A 12,780-nucleotide genomic window follows, 5' to 3' on the forward strand; every position below is an offset into this window, starting at 1 on the left:
CCCCTCAGCCGAATGTGAAACCTGCGAGTAGACGATAGACAGGAAGCCGAAGATATTTTTCCGAAAGGGGCTCGTAAGCGACCGTGATGAATAGCTTGAAGTACCAGTATTGTGAGATAACTAGCAGGTGACGAAACGAGAAGCAAACATGTAATCTGTCATACAACACCTAAAAAACCTCAACACCAAGAACCCCAGGAACTACTGAGCAAACTCAGTTATCTCTCTCCGAATCCAAGGCATCAAGGGCCATTATGGGTGTGAAAGAAAGACTCGGGGCAAAGCGACAGCAAGAAGTAGGAAAAGTACTAAGAACAAAGCATGAAGAACCTATCCTCCTTAACTGGATCAGCCTCCTTATGTAGTATTCTTCCCGCCCCTAGTCATGTGACCCAAAGCGGTCACATTTGCAAAACCAAATCATAACAAACTAGTCATGTGACCAAAGTGGTCACATGCTCAAAACCCATGACCTCATAGCAAGGTTATGTACAAAAACTCATAAACCAATCATAACACATTTAAACAAGTCATGTGACTCAACTGAGTCATATGTGCGAAACCCATGACCTCACAACAAGGTCATGCGTGAAACATAAATCAGGTGCACAAGGCATACCTGCAAGGCACACTCGCAAGGTATACTCATCAGGTGCACGTCCCATAACTCATATTTGAGTCACGTGCGAAAGCATCACAAATCCCGCACATAATAAATCATATGACTCGAATGAGTCATATATGTGAAACAATAACATACCTGTGACTCATAACTATGTGTCACTTGAAAACCTTTTTCTTGCCAAGCTACATTCACGACATATACCTGCATTTAGAGACCCCGCTGCCCCCTTCTGGCCCATGAGTAGCTCCATTCAGTCATCCAAATATTTATCCTCTGTTTAGTAGAGGCTGGGAAAGTTCTTCTTACTTGCTTTCCTCAGTGATAGCTTATCTCTTATGTTTAGTTTGCATGTTTCCCATTATATTTAGCAGTTTGCACTTTATGATATGGGCTGTTTGTGCTATTTGGAGGCACTAGTTTGGTTTCTTTTGTTTTGTCTGTTTTGAGATTCAGGTTTCATTTACATTATAGCTAGTACCACATACGAGTTCTTGTACTTTAATAAAGAAGATATAATAATAAAAATAATAAAATCAGGACCTCCAGTATACATGCATTATTACTCCTATTTTCCTCCCATATAGTTCAGCAACACCACTGTCAACTATCTTGAGCCATCCACCCTCCCCTCTGCCCCCTCGATGGTTCCTGCCCAGTAGTATAGTTTCTCTTCAATAGTCTCTCCCACCTTTGCCTGGCTTGTTCTCTGTTCGTTGATAGGACAGTTATCTGGACCTTGCCCTGTAGTCCTGTCTTGGTTGGAGGGCTTACTTACCTTTATCATAGTCAGCTTCCTCTCTTCACTTCCAGTCAGTACTGGCAGTAGTGGAAGTCTTTCTCTACCTTGCACGATTCCCATAGAGGAATGTCTTAGCTAGTAACTTCAGGGTCTGTCTTGTGGTGAGATTTGATTATATCCACTTAGGCATTTGGTCCAAGTTGCGGTGACCTTCTTACACTCGCCCTTCCAATTCCCTTCTGCCAGTAGGATTCCCTCCCCTTAGAGACGCTATCTTTTCTAGAACAAAGGACTATATGAGAGATGTGATAATATGGCAATGACTCTATTTTGACAGGTGGGTCTGCTCTTACACCTTAGGCCCTCCCTCTACCTCCACACTTCGATTGTGTCAGCTCACACCCTACTGTCTGCTCTCTTTTAGCTGGTATCCTGCTACCTCCTCCCTTGGCTGTGTGCTGTTCTACAGTTTCGGCCTGGTGCCTACCCGCGGTCGATCTTTGGCTAGCATCCTACTCCTGGATAGCATCCACTCTGCTAACTATCCACTCCTCAGGTCCAGCATGGGGGCCTCTGTTCTCAATTGGTAGATCATAGTATTGTACTATATCTGTAGCACAGCTGGTTAGGAGCCTCTAGCCTCAGGGCTCTTCACTGGCTACTCACCTCAAGGGTAGTTCTTTATAAACAGCATTTTGGTGGCTTAGTGGGTAGTAGTTGTTTTCTTTTATAGTTTTTGGGTAGTTTACAGGTACAGTTTTTCCTTGTGCTTTCCTGAGTAGATTGTTTAGTTTTCTTTCTGTTAGCTAGGTGTAATTAGTGGGAGGAGGGGGTCTTTTGGACAAGGAATCTTCTTGGATACACAGTTGACTTCTAGGTAAGACCTCGTCGTGGTCACGTGGTGAGGCCTGCAGGCTAGGGACCTGACTTGATCCCTCTTGGAGTGTGTATAGTTAGGCCCATACTAGAGGGTCCAGGAGATATGAGCTTTCTCTAGGTCTAGGGTGGAGGAGTTTTCTTAACACCATAGCACATGCTGCCTGCGATGTTCTTATACCTTAAACAAGGAATTAAATAATAATAAAAAGAAAAAAAAGAAAAAAAAGTACCTCTGGTATGGCATGCTCCATTGCTCCTATTTTTTTCCCATATAGTTTGGCAATATTATGTCAACTATAGTAGGGCCCCTCACTCTCCTCTACCCCCTCACTAGTTCCTACCCAGTATTATGGTTAACTGCTTTATCCTATCCCACCTTTGCCTTACTGGTTTCTTATCCGCTTGATGGAGGAGTTATCTGGGCTCACACAGTAGTCCTATCTCGCTAATAGGGGCTCAGTTAGCTTTGGTATGGTTGGCTTCTTCTCTTCATTGCCAGATGGTACTGGCAGTAATAGACGTCCTTCTCCCCACTTGCACGATCCCCATTGGGGAATGCCTTGGATAGTAACTTCGGGGTCTGTTTCATGATGAGATTTGAACATACCCTCATAGTCATTCGGCTCAAGTTATGGTCACCTTCCTTCCCCTGCCTTTCTGACTTCCTACTACTGGTGGGATTCCTTCCACTAAGTGACACTAGGTTTTGGACAACAAGGGATTGAATAAGAGATGCGATAAAACAGTAATAGTTTGGTTTCTATGGTCAGGTTTGTACTGGGGCCTTTGGCCCCTTCTCCATATTCAATTTCATTTGCATTAGCTTACATCCTACTGCCTTTCCTCTTTGGCTGGTACCCTACTACCACTTCCTTCCTCTGCATAGTATTCTGGGATTTCAGTCTACTACCTACCCATTATTGATCTGTGGCTGGCATCCTACTACTGGGTAGTATCCCATCTGTCAAAACATCTACTTCTTGGGCCTGGTATACAGGCTCCTGTTCTTGATTGGTGAGTCCTAGTATTGTACTAAATAAGAGGCTTAGCTGGTTGAAGTGTCTGGCCTTAGGGCTCTTTACCTGCCGCCTACTTCGGGGATGGTTCTTTATAAATAGTACTCAGCCAGTTTGGTTGGCAGTTGGTATTTTCTTTTATGGCCCTTATAGGTCTAGTAGTTTACAGGATAGAGTTTTTCCTTATGCATTGCTGTCTAGCTTGTTGGAATTTCTTTCTGTTAGCTACGTGTAGTTAGTAGGAGGAGTGGTCTTTTGGATAAGGAATCTTCTGGGGCATATGATTGGCTTCTTGGCAAGATCCTTTCATGTTCAAGTTGTGAAGACTATGGACCAGGCACCTGAGTTGATCGCCTTTGGAGTATATGCAGTTAGGCCCATATCAGAGGGTCTTGGGGTATGGGCATTCTCTTGGTCTGGGGTGTAGGTGTTATCTTAATGCCATAGCTAGTAGTGTATGTGAGTTCTTGTACCTTAAACAAGTAACAAATAATAATGAAAAAAAAAAAGTAAAAAAAAAAAAGATCTCTGCTACAGACTCCTCATGTAACCACTTAAGTTCTTTCCTATACTACAATTTGAATCAGTACTTTATATACATTTTATGCACACGCAACAGGAGAAAGAGGTCTCGCTTACAAGAGGTAATGCGAGTACAATATTATTCTTACTATCAGCAGTAATAGCGATGATAGAAACTCTCCCAGCTATTGCGGTATCAGGAGAACTAAAGAGTAAGATCGTGACCTGTTAAAGAACTAAGTATCAAGGAGTAGGATTATTACACTTGATTGTATCCTCAAAAATAACACCTAACGATAGTACAGATTATTAATATGATCACAACCTTCTAGGCCGACCAGGTCTTGGTAAAATATTATTACAAACCGTATCCAAGCTGGGAAGGACAGTGAGTCGAGTTACATTGGAAGAACAATCGGTTTCCAGCTCGTCTACCAAACAACTGGAAAATACAAGGGTGACAGAAGGAGGACTTTTAAGCCTAATGCTGGGACCTGAAGATCAGTTTTTGGAAGTACTAATCTGATTAAGCATCTGGAAATCAAAGATCAATGAACGGGAAACTTATGATGGAGCATGAAGTAAACTAAGAAGTTGGCTAGCACAGCTAATACAGTATTTTTGAGCAGTAGGCTGGGCAGAAGGCTATGAGGCCGAGAAAATCGCCTACATCTTGGGTTTGTTGCAGAGAGACACAATGAAATGGTTAACACCATACGTCAAAAGGGTTTGGAGATCACATTGGCGCACATGGGAAGAATTTCGTCATGAACTCAAAGAGCAGTTGGGAGAAGTTGACCTGCGAGGAGTGGTACAAAATAAACTGATAGAACTTGAACAAGTGTCAAAGACGGTAATGGAATACTGGAACAAATTCAGGCTAATTTCCACTGAAGCAGAGTGGGATGAGGTCACTAAAGCAGAATGCCTATACATGGGCCTAAGTTCAATACTCCAATATGTATTCAGCCAGAATGATTATACTGCGGAAGGAGCTGAAGAGCTAGCGCCATAGGCCATCCAGAGAGAAACTAAGGCAATAGGTTTTGAAAATCTCGAAAGAAAAAGAAACCCCAAAAAACAAAAAAAAGAGAAACCAATACCAAGAAATAACAATAGCACATTCAAACCCAAAACAACATATGAAGGAAGATCAGCTATGGCTGTGGATCAGATTAGAAAAGGGAGCCTGAATCTTTCCAGAGAATGGTATGTGAGACAGACAACAGGAAACCTGTGTCTGAAGTATGGAAGAGTGGTACATGAGATTAGTGGCTGCTGAAGCTAACGCAATACCAGAAGCATAGTAAGAGATATTCCAAGGAAAGAATGGAAACCAAGAACCTCAATAAAAGAGATTACAATTGAAGAAGAAGAAATAGAGTTGAGAAATGAGGAATATCCCCGCTAAGAGGTGGTCTGAGAGACAAAAAGAAAAAACCCATCAAGATATGGAACCTATATGAGGTGTTAGAAGATGAAGATGCAATCAATGACCAAGAACTAGTGAAGAAATATCTTATTATACTAATACAATTATACGACCAATGAAACGAGGCACATATCAATGTAATGATCTACTCTGGGACAACTGAGGACTTTATTAACAAACAACTATGCAATAAGTATAACTTCTCAAAAAAAAAGTCAGGAAATCTCTGAAAGGTCTACATGGTGGATGGAGAAAAATGCACAAAAGGTTCTGTTACGCATACTACAACACTCAGTATAGAAACAGAAACAAACTATGAAAAGCTTACACTACAAGTCACCAAGCTAAGCTCATAAGAAGTTATCCTTAGGATGCATTAGTTATGAGAGCACAATCTCAAAATCGCATGAGACAGTAGCAAGGTCATATTTACGAGTGATTGATGTACGACATGGTGTCTTAACAGTTCTTCAGTGGTATATGGCAAATCTGAAACAGAGGCCAAGATAGAAATTGTGGAGATCCAGTTTTCACATTTCAGGTGTACAAAGAATCAGAAGATTCTAGTCAGGAAGTTGACACCGGAAGCTGGAGTGCCTACCAAAGGGTCAGCACAGGTAGTAGGATACAACCTGTATGCACATAAGAGTTAATCAATACCAGCCAAAGGGCGAGGTATTATTGAAACCAGGATTGCCATTAGATTACCAAAAGGTACCTACGGACGGATCACTCTAAGAAGTAATTTAGTATCCCAGTATGAGCTAACTACTAATACGGGGGTTATCGATATGGGCTATACAGGGGAAGTCAAGGTCATCCTAGCCATCCACCAACTAAACAAGTTCACAGTCGAACCAGGGCAATGAATAGTACAGTTGATCTGTGAAAAGATATTGCAACCTATATGCGAAGAAGCCAGTGAGTTACCGCATACTAAAAGAGCGGAACAAGACTTCAGAAACTCCAATACAAAGAGAATTGAAATCAATGAGAGCTCGGCCAAGGTGTTTGGATGATATCACAGAAGAGGTGAAGCAACTGGAGTCATCTGGTGTTACTTAGATGAAGGAGAAATGCACCTGGAGGCCATCAATATCAGTACAAAATTAGTCATTTACACTAAAAGACAAGACAAAAAACAAGATATTAAGAAATGGGTACTAAAAGAATACTATGACTTCCACAAATTATTCAAGGAACTGGTAGAAGACCCTGTTGAACCACACAAGAGGAAGTTCGATTTCAGCCAACAACCTCTACATCGAAAAGAAGTTAATCATACAATTGAACTCTAGGCAGATGAAAGAAGTATTTTACCTATACATAGAATGTAATATCTGGGAGAAAACGGACTAAAGGTACTCCAGGACTACATCGTGGATAATATGAAAAAAGGATAGATCAGAGAAGCAACACCAGAATACATTGGATGGCCAATCCTATTTGTCAAGAAAAAAGATGGCAGCCTGAAGCTGTATGTAAATTATCTAGTCCTAAATGCTATCACAAAAAAGATTAATATGTACCACTACTCATATTGGAGACACTGGGCCAACACGGAAAATCGAAATACTACACCAAACTTGATATCAGAAATGCCTATCACACTATACAAATCAAGAATGGAGACAAATATAAAACCATATTTAGCACCTATTATGGAAGATACAAGTATACAGTAATGCCTTTTGGACTCACCAATGCATCAGCAACCTTCCAATAATGGATCAATAAGGTTCTCTCACAGTATCTGGACATCTGTTGTATAGTATACCAGGATGATATCTTGGTAAACTCAGAAACTATGGGACAATACTGATCGGATATCGGAAAGGTATTGTATGTAATCGAGCCAACTGGCATGATTCTGAAAGCAGCAAAATGTGAATTCCATAAAAACAAAGTAGAATATCTAGAATTCATCATCAACCCTGGAGGTGTGAAAAGGGACCAATCAAGATGAATGCTAGATGGGAATGGAAATACCCCACGAAGGTTTGTGGAGTCTAGAGTTTTATCATGAATGTGGCTCGGCATGGGAAAGGGTTTTTACATGACTCATAATTATGAGTCATAGGTATGTTATTGTTTCACGGGTATGACTGATTTGGGTCATAGGACTTACTATGTTATGATTAGTTATGTTTCGCACTTGACTTGATTATGAGTCATGAGAGGTGCACCTGGTGAGTATGCCTTGCGAGTATGCCTTGCGGGTATACCTTGCACATATGATTTATGCTTTGCATATGACCTTATTATAAGGTCATGGGTTTTACGCATATGATTCATTGGAATCATATGACTTGTTTATTGTGTTATGATTGGTTTATGTGTTTTTGCACATGACCTTGCTATAAGGTCATGGGTTTTGAGTATGTGACCACTTTGGTCACATGATTAGTTTGTTATGATTTGGTTTCAAACATGTGACCACTTTGGATCACATGACTATGGGCTGGAAGAACACTATATAAGGAGGCCAATGTGCCAGAGGGGGATAGGTTCTTGACACTTGGTTCTAAGTACTTTTCCTTGCCCTTGCTATCACTTCGCCCCGAGCATTTCTTTTGCACCCGTGGTGGGCCTTGATGCCTTGGATTCTGGGGGAGATATCTGAGTTCACTTAGTAGTTCTTGGGGTCCATGGTGTTGAGGTCTGTGGACGTTGCTGGGCGGATTACTTGTTTGCTTCTCGTTTCGTTACCTACTGGTTATCTCACGATACTGGCACTTCGAGCTACTGATCATGGCCACCTATGAGCCCCTCTCGGTAAATTGTCTTCGACTTCCTGTCTATTGTTGACTCTCTGGTTTCGCATTCGATTGGGGTGATTGAACATTATGTTTGGAGGGATCACTCATGTCATTCTCTGGGCCAGCTCATGTTTCTTGATGAGTTTTAACGGAGTCCTGCGTTTTCACGATACAAAAAGCCCTTGGGTTAGACTAATGACGTTCCCAAGTTCAACTCATCGTACGGGCTGCATCATTCATCAGGTGGGTAGGCGGTACCCTTCTGGCCCCTCATTACATTTGCGTTTCCAAGGTCAGAATGCTATGATGTTGTTTATCACCGTTCCCTTGGAGCTCTGTCCTTACGGCATTTATAGTGGTTTAGTCAGGTGTCTCCTTCTTGCCTTGGTAGAGATGGCTTTGACCCTGAAAAATCTTACCCCCTGGTGTGGCTTTTTATTGCTGCCTAGAGTGGTGTGGGATGATTGGCTGCCTGGCTCTCACGTTGTCTGTGTGTTTGGGTAGTTCAGTTATGGATTGTGGTTGGCGGCTTCACCCATTGCAAGTGGGGCCTACCTTCCGTTTGCCTGCTCCTGTTTGCACGCCCTCCCCCTTCATGTTGCATCAGTTGGGGGTGCCTCTTGCCCATTGTTCAGTCTCGGCTTGTTGTCAGACCTGTGGAGCTGGCTTCGGCTGGCTCTGCCTACTCTTTCCCAACTTGGTTAGACTTCTGCTCGGCTGGGCTGAATGGTATGGCTGGTGCTGGTGCTGTCGGGTATTGGTGCTGCCTCCTTTGTGGCTCTCGGCTGTAGCTGGTAGGTCCCTCTTGGCTACAAGGTACTGGGGGTTGGGGCTCTATTGGTGTAGCCAAGACCAGTAGCTGCCTGATGGGGCTAGGTATGTGCCATCCTGTAGCTATCAGATGGTTGATCTGTCTGAGAGACTGGGGGACTGGATGGGCTCTGTGGCATCTGGCGTGTGGGGCATTAGGGGGGCTGATTGGAGGGGGAGACGCATGTGCGAGCACTGGTCGTGCCGGCGTCAGGTTGAGCGAGGTCTAATTAAGTGTTTCCAGTCTGGTTTGGGCTGTTGGGCGAAGCTGCTGAGTGCTGTAAAGCTCCCCGATAAACCGGCTGTCTGATAGCCATCTGTGCAGATAGTGGATTGTGACTACCTGGTTAGACTTGTTTGAGTCTCATGTGCTGGGTTTCATGAAGTTTGTTTGATTTCTTTGGCTTGGCTACGGGTTTGGCTGGAGGAGGCATGGCACCACGGGTGGGAGGTAGGCCCCACTGACCTTGGCGGTCTGTCACGACCTCTATGTATTTCTTTTATTTAACGATTATTTTATTTCGGAAATGCACAGTGGGTACAGGTTCTCCTTACCAGTACGCTCCTGGGAGGCAACCGGCAAAGTGAGTTCATAGGGTGGACAGCCTGGCCTGCTGGTCTGAGCGGTTAACATATTGGTTGTCTCCTTCTGGCCATTGTGCCACCTGTAGATTTAGTTTGATTTGTGTTGGTTTTCTATTGTGGTGGAGGTTTTGTGGGACGGTGTTTAGACCGGGCAGTAGTATTTTATGTTTTTTGGACAAGGAAGCTGGTTGGGTTAGTCTTTTGCTCAGCTTCGGCTATGCTTAGTACTGGTTGGCTTCAGACCAGAGGGACTATCGACTTGGACCTGGGCGGGTGCTGGGTTGTTGGACGGTCTTCTAATTAGTCTCCATGCAGGCAGGACTCAGGGATGGTAGGTACGGGGCCGTAGACTTAGCTAGCTTAGGATTACTGATATACCAGTTAGTGGTATCCCTGTGCTGATGGGGGCTCATCGTATGCCAGTGTTAGCAGTACGAGTTTAAATAAAATTAGATTGAATTCTAAGTACTTTTCCTCCTTCTTTCACCTTGTGTCGGATGTGAAGGTTCGGTGTTAATCTAATCAGAGCCCTTGATTTGTATCTCACGATAGGCTTCAAGTCTTTAACTTCAAACAATCTTTGGGGACTTCATTGTTATACCTCCTTCTATGTTGGCTGAACGTTCTTTCTTCCTTTCTCTTATCTTTTCAGTTGGTCACCGCCTCACGGTCGCAATGGCTAAGTGAGCCTCCATCCCCTCCAACATGTCCACCCTACATTCATTGCTGGTTTTGTCTGGTGCTATCACGACGAACTACGCCCTGGACACCGAAGTCTCTCGCCTTCAGCATCACATCTCTGCCCTTTCTCGGCGATTTCATCATTCTGGGAAAGCGATATCTGCCTTGTCAGCTTCCCACGAGAATGAACTTGTTCTTAATCGCGGTTCTCTCATAATGTTGACAGCTCAAGCTTCTAAGGTTATCCCCTCTTCGCCTATCTCCTTTGTCACTTCAGTTACTACATTAGTCTCGGTTAGGGGAGGTGGGCTAGACTCTGAGAGTTCTCAGGGTCAAGCGGAGGAGCTCCCTCGCGTGGATATTACGCCGCCAGTTATCCCGGCCGCTCCTGCAGCTGCAGTTGTGGGTGGTGGTATGGATAGACCTGTTCCTGATTCATCGGGGCCGTTTAAGGCACTTGCCCCTGGTGTGGGTGCTATGGATCTTGGTATGGTAGCACCACCTACGGTGGTATTACCCCCTTTGGGGGGGCAGGTGCCTGAGTCCTCAGTGGCTAAGCCTGAGGCTGGTCAGGATAACCCCTCTAGTGGTGTCCCTCCTGTAGCGGTGGGTGGTGATAAGGGTGGCCACTTTTCTCCTATTACTAGACCTACACCTAGGGGTGGTAAGAGGAAGAGAAACAAGAAGTGCAAAGTCAAACAAGACCAGACCTCACCTGTGCTGCTTGTTACCAACTCAGAAGGGTCATCGCCTTTGCCGGTTCGCTATCATATACTGGCTACAACAGAGTCCGCGGCAGGTTTGCCAGCTGCGGAGAGTGCTGAGCAGTTGGAGGAGGAGTTGAACACATGGGCATGTTCGGTCAAGTGTGGACGGCTTGGGGACAATCTCATTCTGGCTGCTTCTATCAAGGTTTTTAGGGTGCGCTGCTGGTGTGGTGCCCCCCTGATTCTCTACGACGGTTCATACCTCCTTGGCTAGGAAGCCCTTGCCATGTAGGTTGGCATTCCCACAGGTTTATCCACTTGGTTGTCGGGTAATTCTTTTATTTGGGAATAGGGATGGGTGCCAGAGTGGTGGGCAGAGAGTCCCGAGATCATTTAGTGGGGGTGCTTGGATGGATTTCTATTGTGAAGTAGGCTTTTACAGGGTTACATTAAGGTAGCGGTAGTGGAAACTTTGTATTTTGTATGGGTAGCTTGGCTGAGGGGTAGGCTAGTATTAGGAATACCAGAACCCGATACCTAGGAACTACCCTAAGTAGGGTAACCCCACTCAGAATCGGAATCTATGGTCTCCAACATCCCCCTCCAGCTTCTTTACGGGGCCCGCACGTCATCATATATATTAATCTCAGTTGCATCCTGTGACTATATTACCACAGAATTGAAGGTATTAGAATAACGCCATATACGTTGTCGCCCTGCGTCCGACCGGATCCTGTTCACAGGGTTTATGAGAGGAGACCTTCTGCTAGGCCTGAGAAGTAGAACGGAGTAATTTCTTCAATGACTCAGAGAGTCACTTGGCTTCAAAGACATGACACCTGTGGTATAGGCCGTAAGTAACAGGACCATTTCGCACAAAGAGATGGTATCAAAGGGTAAAGGATCTCTACTAGAGACCAATACATTCACATCCACCAGAAAAGTCCAGAACTCCAAAGGACACTACCAAAGAAGCCAACAAACTTCACAGAGTGTTGCACCTGGGTTTCGGAACACGTCGTAGTAATGGAGACATTCTCAATACTACAATGGTTACTGAAACCTACTACGCAGAGAGCAACCAAGGGTTGCCGACCGAGGGATTAATTACCAATCTGGTAGAATAGCTTCCTGCAAGTTAATAGGAAGTCATCCAAAGAAAATCTATGGGTTGAGTATGGAGTTACCAAGGATTGGAGTCAGACGACCTACGATGGTTACAATGACAACTACATATGCAGATATAGCCGAGAATAAAACTGATCATTTTATCAATGGCAAAGACAATTGGGTCCAACTCAGTTCGACTTAAGAACTAGGCCTTAAGTCTAAAGACTCTGCTAATCAGGATATTACTATTGGGGACAGTACGCTTCCTAAGAAGAAATGTCGTAATTACCAAAGAGGGTGTGATGGTTTTCAAGGTCCACAGGTATTCACACCTTGGAAGAAAACTTGACGTTGCGAATTACGATTGAAGAAGTACATAGTTGTATGATAAATAGATGTAGTCCGCAAACACTCAGACGAAGAATATAAATATTGAAGTGCCCCCTAAGCTTTAGACATCATCAAGCAACGGAGAAGAGACCTTAACAATATAATATTGTTTGTACAATTCTACCCAACTTTACCTATTCCACTTTGCTCCTAGTAGTCGTAAGCGAAACCAGCCATGGCTGAGCCTTCCTAGACAATCTCCGTCTACAGAAACTAATCTCGATTGGCCAAGACAACTTTGAAGTCTATCAAGTTGTTTCTGCCTAACAGTATATTGCTAGATCTCCTTGTTACTAAGGCTCTCTATTCAGTTACCACTTGCCTGGGTTCGATTCACACTTTCAGTAAAGTCATTGATATTACGGTCAGCCTAGATACCCTTGAAGAGCAATCCCGAACCAAGTCAATTTTTGAACTACCGACTAAGGTATACTTGCCATCTATTGGTCAAGTGTTTTCTAGTCAGTTTGAGCTTTCAGAAGTACCATTTCTGTTACTAGAAGCTCCTTCATGGTATACCAACCC

The sequence above is a fragment of the Tuber melanosporum genome (assembly GCF_000151645.1).
Source record: "Tuber melanosporum whole genome shotgun sequence assembly, scaffold_48, strain Mel28".
Classification (NCBI taxonomy): domain Eukaryota; kingdom Fungi; phylum Ascomycota; class Pezizomycetes; order Pezizales; family Tuberaceae; genus Tuber; species Tuber melanosporum.